This window comes from Pleurodeles waltl, chromosome 12 (assembly GCF_031143425.1).
Source record: "Pleurodeles waltl isolate 20211129_DDA chromosome 12, aPleWal1.hap1.20221129, whole genome shotgun sequence".
NCBI classification, from domain to species: Eukaryota; Metazoa; Chordata; class Amphibia; order Caudata; family Salamandridae; genus Pleurodeles; species Pleurodeles waltl.
The window spans coordinates 151,828,709-151,837,166 of record NC_090451.1 but is presented as its reverse complement, the minus strand read 5'-3'; the positions used below and the strand labels follow the sequence as shown (position 1 = coordinate 151,837,166).

The 8,458-nt window shown below is 44.5% G+C and overlaps 1 long non-coding RNA gene across 1 annotated transcript in view; it reads left to right on the top strand.

Moving 5' to 3' along the window:
* Positions 1-352: 352 nt before the first annotated feature.
* The window catches only part of LOC138267396 (uncharacterized), a 140,563-nt gene continuing 132,457 nt past the window's right edge, over positions 353-8,458 (top strand). Inside the window, exon 1 of the long non-coding RNA XR_011199793.1 lies at positions 353-396. This is a non-coding gene — a long non-coding RNA (uncharacterized lncRNA). The remainder of the gene's footprint in view (positions 397-8,458) is intronic.

Here is an 8,458-nt window from a genome sequence, read left to right as displayed (position 1 = left end):
CTCGTTAGATTCGACACTTGTTTATTCGACCCAAAGGTATTGGAATGCTTTACATGAGCACCAGTTACATTACATCAGGTCTCATTGCTATTTTTTTAGGCGCTAGGAGAATAAGTGATTGGCTCAAGATCACGGGATGATGATCCGACACCGAGACTCGAGCCTGCCAGCCGTGTGCGCCCCTCGGCCCTGCCAGGTTTCCCAGGTCCGTGAGTGATGTGCTGCTCCAGTCCAGATTTTTTCCTATGAATTCTGGATCTTGTAGTCCTGTATTGCAATGGAATAAACAAGACTACAAGTCCCAGAAATCAGAGGAAAACCTGGACTTGAGCAGTGCATTACGCATGGACCTGGGAAATGTGGCAGAGGGTGTAACTGAAGTGAGGAGAATGAGAGGTAGGCGCCCGCTGCAGCGAACAGTGCGAGAGGCAGAGGAAAGGGTAATTCGTAAAACTCACAATTCCTCGTTATGTTTCACTTTACACGGCCTTCTTTACACGCCTGCACGCGCCCAATCCGGTCTATACATCACACACCGTCCTGCACCCTGTCACATAGAGGTGCACAAGTCCCTTCTCCCTTGCTCACTTCCCAGTTCTGCAGGCAGCCAGCCACAAATGTTATTGAACAGTGATTTAACGTAACAGTTTTCTTTCCAACGACGAGGGCCCACCATATATTAAGCAGAAGGAACACAAAGTCACAAGCAACAGCATGTGATCATGTGCCATTTACCGTATGCAAAGATACATTTGTAAAGCGCGTTAACACGCTGAGCTGCCTCCTGAGACTGGAAGCTGGGACATGCCTACTGAATCGATTACCCGAGCTTTGCCAGTCGCTCCGACCCTCTGGCGTGTTGTCATCTTTCTGTGCTTCAGGGCTGGGACACAGGTCCCTGCAACTCCCGTGGCGCAAGGAGGGGCCCTAATCCTTCAGTGGACCCCCATTCACCCAGAGTATATGAATATTTGTGAGATATTGGCTGCTCGGGGGGCCATGTATCACAATCTTCACGGGGGGCGGGGCCATCATTTTACGTTCCGCCACTGCTGTGTTTGCAGACAAATCCGTTTTTAGAGAGGCAGTTCTAAAGAATAGTTGCACTTATCAATGATGACTTAAAAAATATTTAGTCACTATTATAAGGGTGAGTTCGATCCTCTCCAGAAGCATTCACTCCTTCTATTTGTGTATTTTAATGAATGGACTGGTTCTAATGGCTGCTTCTGCTCACTACGCTTTCACAATGCCTCTGTGTTCACATTGGCCTTGTGAGTTAATTTATCACTAGACGAGCTTGTGGTCATTGACTCCAATTGCAGCAGCCTCATTGAGCCCCATAAAGTGAACACACAGAATCAGTTATCACTCCAACTTACCCAATGTGCAATAACACAGTCTGACTTTTCAAGCAACCAGCAGCGTGCATTGTGGGATGCGTAGTTTCACTGTTTCCACTTGTCAGACTACAAGTAACTATTTGATTGATTGACAAGTAACTATCGGGACACAGTCAGTGACACAGTGTTCTTAAAGTGTAAACTGCCATTTATTTAGGACAGGATTTCCTCATATGCAATAACATTGTACAACTAAACTTTAACCAAGTTCAACCCCCCCCCCCACCTCTTTAAAACCTCTCCCCAGTCCTCTTTTCACTCATCCCCTCCAACAGCCTCCGTTCATCCATCTTCCGCTTCAATTGACCCACACATCCCCCTTTTCCTTTCACCCCCTGCTTGCTTCGGGCATCCGCTACGCTATCATCCTTCACCTGTTTTGTTCTTCCATTGGAAGGGTGGCCAAGCCCGCATCTGACTCTCCACCCTCCCCCATCTACTGCTACACACCTCCTGTCAGCAAACCTGCCCTAACTGGCGTCAACACAACCCAGCACTGAACCCACGAAAAAAAAAAAACCCTCACACTTATATCTATTGTAGGGCGGGTGGGTGGCCAAACTTTCAACCGTGCGAACGGCTAGCGCAGAAGGGGCCAGTCCCCACACCCTTCACCCCTATATAGCCCTCCCATATCCCACCTCCACGTCCCTTCCGACCAATCCTGCCCTCCCTCCGTCACTTCCCTCCCGAAAGCTCCCGTGGAGAGACTAGACTACGTCTGCTCTCCACGGGGCCCTCCATTCAGCAAGTGTTATTGGCTGTTTTATCATGAATCACTTGGAAGCTTTTTTTTCGGCCATGTGCTCAGAATTTCAAGGTTCTGTTCTCGCCAGTCCAGTTACTTTTTCCTCCCCCTTCATGGAGTCATTGGGCGGGCGCTCCTCATTCATGGTTCATCACACTTAAGCAAACCGTGAGCCACAGCCGACTGTACAGGTGAAAGGCTCGAGCAGCCACACACTGGTTGAATTACCATTGTCCAAACCACACTGGACAACACAGATTGCAACAAAAGTGGTTACATGAAGATGGAGATGTATACATCTATGTGACAGCGCATACAATTCCATACAGTGACAGCCCATACGTACCATACTATACAATCACAGACATGACATACCATACCATATATATTTTACCATACTGTGACAGGCCATACTATACTCTACAATGACAGACCATACTATACCATAACATAACATAACATATAATATGTACCATACCGTGAAAGGCCATACTATACAGTAACAGGCCATACCATACCATAAGCTACCATACCATATCATAACATAAGATAACATAACATACCATACTATACAATGATAGGCCACAGCATAACATACCATGCCATACTATAGCATTACAGGCGATACCATATCATATCATACTATAGAATAACAGGCCATAACATAGCATACTATATATTGGCAGGCCAAACCATGCCATACCATGGCAGACCATGCAACCTTGTTCTATATAATGACGGGTCATACCATGTTATACTACACAACATAATTTTAAAAAAATGACAAAGCCAATATATCTCCCATAGGCAAGCCCTACTACCATACCGGCCAGACCAGTGCTTGTAATTTGAGCTGGCTGAACGTTTGGGTTATAGGTGAGCTAGCAAGTCAGAAAGGTTTCCAGCTGGCAAGCTCAGGATCCTGCCATCATGGGAGTTTGGAGGAAGAGTCTCTGGGAAATATTTTGTGGCACTGGCAAGCTACCAGAGCTGAAAATGTGTTACACTATCATAAAAGCAAGAGTGTAAAGCTTGGGAGATATATTGTGATCTATTTAGAGATCACTACTAATACCAAAGTAGATTCACCCTTTCAAAACGCATGTTTATGTCACTGCACAGAGATCCCTTGCAGGGTTGATGAATGTATAAGCCTTCCTTCCCTTGTTGGAGAATAAGAAAGATTCTTATCAGCCTCCTAGAGTGCTGGAAAGATGCAGTGAACAATTCTACAAGGACGTCATTTGGGAGTCGCAGCTGCGACCCCTGGCTTGCCCATTGCGACCCCTGGCACTGCCTTTGCGACTCCTGGCCGCAGAGGTGGCACATTCAGTGCCAGGAACACTGCAGTAGCTCTTCCTTATGGACGTCAGCTGGGGTCCGCTCTCTTTGTTGTCTGTCAATTTTTTTATCACATGAATAGTGAATAATAGTATATATTTTTCACAATTAGTCTAATAAAAATGGAGTACAATTAGCTGGAATATTCCCTTCCAAGGCCGCTGGGGTAAGTGAAAATGCTTCTAAATGTTTGTTGTGTGCGTGCTTGCGGGTGAGTGTGTTTATGTGAGAGAGAAGATGTAAGTGTGAATTTGTGTGTATGTGTAAGTGTGCGCGTGTGAATGCAAGTGTAGGTCATAGGGCGTGTGATGTCAGGTCTGCTTCCCCTGGGATTTTGGTGAATTGAGGTTCGTGCAGTTCTGTCAGCAAAGTTTGGCTCCAGCACATTTCTCCAGAAAGAGGAGAGCCAGTTTCCTGCTTCGGGACCTCTACTGACCCTGCCTTTTGGAGGATGTTGCTCCAGGGCACTTTTGTACTATCAAGAAGGCCCAGGCGAAATTGTGTTTATGCCAAAGTAATCTTGCATAATTTCCAGCATTTCACATTACACTTGTTATACCAATTGCGTGCGATTACATCATGACACCATGTTGAGTAATTGAGGTTCAGGTAAAAATCCTATTGTGGGGGCGCAGGAAGAATGAGAAATAACACAATGCTACTGCCTGTTCCTCACACACGCAATTGTGTGCTAAAAAATAGGCTGCATTTCGTCCTAACAAATAGTGCACAATGGCAGGCTGGCATTTTGCACAATAACACATAACTGCATGTTTTGGGACATTTTGCTTAATATCTGTAAAGGAAATTAGTTTAATTTATCCCAGGCTTTCTATGAAGCTAATAAGTGCCTTGATTCTGCCGTAGTCTGGCTTTTGGAGGAGCTTGTGCTGTGAAGCCCGAATTATGTGGCACTAAAGAGGGGCTAAGGACAGAGAGAGACATTGCTAAGAGAGAATGAAGAGTGATAGATTCAGGGGGACTAACTTTGAACAAATCTACATACTGCACAGTTGTTTTGCAACTTTTCCTTGTAATTTGAAAATTTGAATTGGTAAGTAAGGCCCTTCACAGTTGAGAGAGTTTGCATCATGTCTATTGAACTAGGATTGACCCAGCACTCAAAATGTAAACTACATCTGGTCGTGCATCACCGACAAGATTGGACAAGGGGACAAGGCAGTAGCTCGCGGGACCTGGAGACAGGTGCAGGCCGGATCGGACCGGTCAGGGGCAGTGCGGCTAACGGTGGCCCTAGTTTGAATTTGGGCGGTCACCCAGGGTCAGCAGCCATTTGTTGCTAGGTGATTGGCAGGGGCGCCTGGGCGGGCATCAGGGCCAGCCACACCAATAAAATAATGAGCAGGGCTACCTGATCGCCCTCTTTTTCACTCCTTGCTGCCCTGGTGACTGCGGACGCGACCCCTCCCCTTTTTCAGACCAGATTTCTTTTCCCACCCTCCCATCCCTGTATTAAGTCCACTGGGGGAGGTGGAAGGGGTCATGTTTGGCCACAAAAAACAGGTAGACAACCTTGGCATCAAGGATATAAGTGCAGGTGAATTCAGGATGGAATCAGTTTTTAAGCCTTTAAGTGAAGCTGGGGCATGGTTACTGTGGTCTTTATTGAAAGGCTGAGGACGTCCGCTACGGCGATTGTCCATAGCTGGACAGGGTACTCCATTACTCGGCCCTAGGGATACTGGGGGATGGGGGGCTGCGCCAGGGGACCCGAGGTATGGCCCGGTTGACAAGGCCCATCTCCCAATGGGTGCCAGTGGGAGCCCCATGAATTGGGTTGCTCTGGCATGGTTGTTTGGGGGACCAGCTGTCATACTGGCCTAAGCGCCCTCTGTCTTGAGGGGACAAGTGAGTTTGCCTTGTAAAGGGCAGCTTATTAAGGGACCAGCATGGTTTCATCCTGGGTCCAAGTCCATGCAATCAGTCAATGCCACAAGGGGCCGGTGGAGTGGTCAACCATGACTCCTCATGTATTTGGTATTTGCTGGAAATTGTTAATATATTAGTATTGAATATTTGCTAGGAATTTCATGTATTAGTTATGTACGTGATAATTACGATGCTATTCTGTACATATTGTAACAACATGAGAAATAAAATTTGTCATGTTTATGAGATGTAATAAATACGGCCGGAGAATGTTTTATTCTCTAACTCAATGATGGCATCTTGTAATGTGTCCTTGCAGAATCAGTCATGTATGTGCTGAAGTATAATGTTTGAGTGGTTGAGATCTGACCGGTCTCGCTGCGGTCCCTCACCTGTAACCTGGAGTCTTCAGTGTTCCAGCCACCCAATTCAAGATTTGAACTAGAAGTGGGGGAAATCACATTTTAGGTTTTTTTGCAAAACTTTGTGAAAATTACATATAGTTGCAATGTGCATGCCAGTACACAGAATACAAAACTGAGCACAAGAGATTAGCTCATGCCAAAAAAGTATTTTGAGACTGGTGTGGTTTCAGGGAAAACAAATGTCTTAATGCTGAGGTTATACTGGTCAAGTGTGACACACTGCTGGAAACCAGTTTCATAATGGTGAAAAACTTAGGAACTGTATGCATGTGAAAGTTCAAAAGAAAATGTGCGAAGCCCACGTAATGTGAAATTGACAATTATAACCTGTGTAAAAAGAAAACACATTTCCCACCCTCCTTTGAGTGGTTCAACACTGTTGCATGGATTAAGACAGCACGTTTTGATCCGCCAAATCAGATGTTCATCTGCACTCATTGAATGACTCAGGATTATTTTAGCAGATTAGGTTTTTGGTGACCTATTACAATTTTATCATTTAGCTCTCAGAACAGTTTTACACAATTCCCCCGAGTGCGGCGACTCTTATTTTATTAAATGTGTGCCTTTTAACTAAGGCACTCAACTCTATTGTTGTTAAATTAGGCCTTTTACAAATACTGCAGGCACTTTCCCTGAGGATGCTTTGCTGCTTAGACCAAGTTACCAAGGCAAAAAAACACAGGTTAACTCAGTCAGTCGGATTGTTTAGGCTTTATGGGAACACAATTTACTTCCATAGTTTGGGCTCTTTTCTCCTAATGAGTTCCATTCTCAAAATAGAACATTAGGAGTATGTTTTAATTTTAAATTTGATGGACAGTACTCCATCCATTAGGGTGGCTGAGGACATTACCTCCACCAACCTGGTGGACCACTGCCTATCAGATTGAAAGATGACCGCCAGACCAGTAGTCTTCTCTGTACATTGAAAGGAACCACCTTCACACCAGTTTTTTTTATGTACAAAACGTTTGGTGGGTGGCCACCACTAGTTTTGACGACTATTCATCAAACATAACTTTTTTTTTGTTTTTCAGAAACAAACTCACAAAGTGGGGCGTTTGCTTTAAAAACAAAAACAAATGATGCCAACGCCGTGGACGTTTACACCCAGGGTGTGGGGGATTTTTTTTTTTTTTCGTGTCTGGGAAAACAAATAAACATTAGGTCGATCTCCCAACATACGCTACGCAGTGTATTGTCCATACTTTGATGCTGAACTCTCTGTCCATTGAAGAAAGTCTTCCATCGACAGAAAACTTAATCCTCACTGTGATTCCATAGCAGAAAATTATGGCCATGACAGTGTTTAAAGCACACAATAGTGTTTTTGTACATTTTATTGAATGTTCAAGCATGTATGTCAGACAATCTATCACATAACAATTACATGGTAGTATTTTTACCAAACCTTTATTGTTTAAAAGTTATTGAACGTGTTCTTCACTAAACCAACAGCCTGAACACAGTGGAAAAGTGCTTCCTCAGATTTCTGAGGTTTTCCCAAAGTTTGTAATTCTAATTGTAAATGCCTGACCATAGCCCTTCAAGCCATTTGCGATGTGCTGAGGCACATTATCAGATGGGCAGCATGTTACATGGTGGGGGAACACTTGGTTAGAAGAGTGTTGCCCTCACAGGAGGAAGGGTTTAGCTGCCATGCGTAAGTGTCCAGAGTGGTGGCGAGCTGAGTTAGCGATAGGGCGCCTGCAGTTTACAGTTGTACTTTGCTATGGATTCCTTTTCAAGGCCCATATATTTTTAAAACTTCAGCTTATGTTCTGTGTTGGAAACAGCAGTTAAAACACCTAAACTCAGAGGGCTAGATTTAAGAACCTGTCACACAACGCAGCCAAGCACCTGAAGTTGTTGCTCTTTGTTGCGTGAGAAGGAGAGAGCAGGATAGTTCTGTATTTACAGAGATGTAGCACCGTCCTTCCCTTTCTAGCAGTGGTGCACAATCATGTTGCCAAGCGCCTTACACACACTTGCACCATAGTGAAAAGATGTCTGAATGAGTCTAGTATAGGCTTTGTCCTGGAAAGATATCCTTCCAACACAAAATACTACACCTAACTAACTTTAAAACTTTTCCTTCTTTGTATGTGTGCTGTATAGTGCAGCACACATGGGAAGTTAGAAAAGTTAGGAGAAGTAAAAGCATTTCTTCTTTTTAATGTATGCTTTCAACTGGTGTTAATTGTTGGCACAAAACCCGTTGCCCTATTGTTAGGAGATAGTGTTTTTCCTTAAAAGCCATGGGTGGTTACACAGGAACGCCCAAGTACCACCCTTGCAACACCCACTTGACACAGAATAACACAAAGCAGTGCCTCGTGCTGGTGTGCGCTCCTTTTACTTGCAGACCAATACAAATACCACTTTCCGTTGGTCAGTAAGTCCTGAAAAGGATTTTGCGTTGGGTCTGCATTATAAAAGTAATACAAACCGGATGCAAAACCTTTGTAAATCTGTACATAAGTGTTGCAGGGACTCGGGAAGAAACAAATCTGACTTGGTATTTTGCAGGGACATTATTAGTGTGAGATATGCTTGCAGGGTTGCACTGAGATTGACTGAAAATAGGTCCATAGACCATAGAAAATAGATCCATAACAGTGGCCCACACTAGTGAATTGGATAGCTAA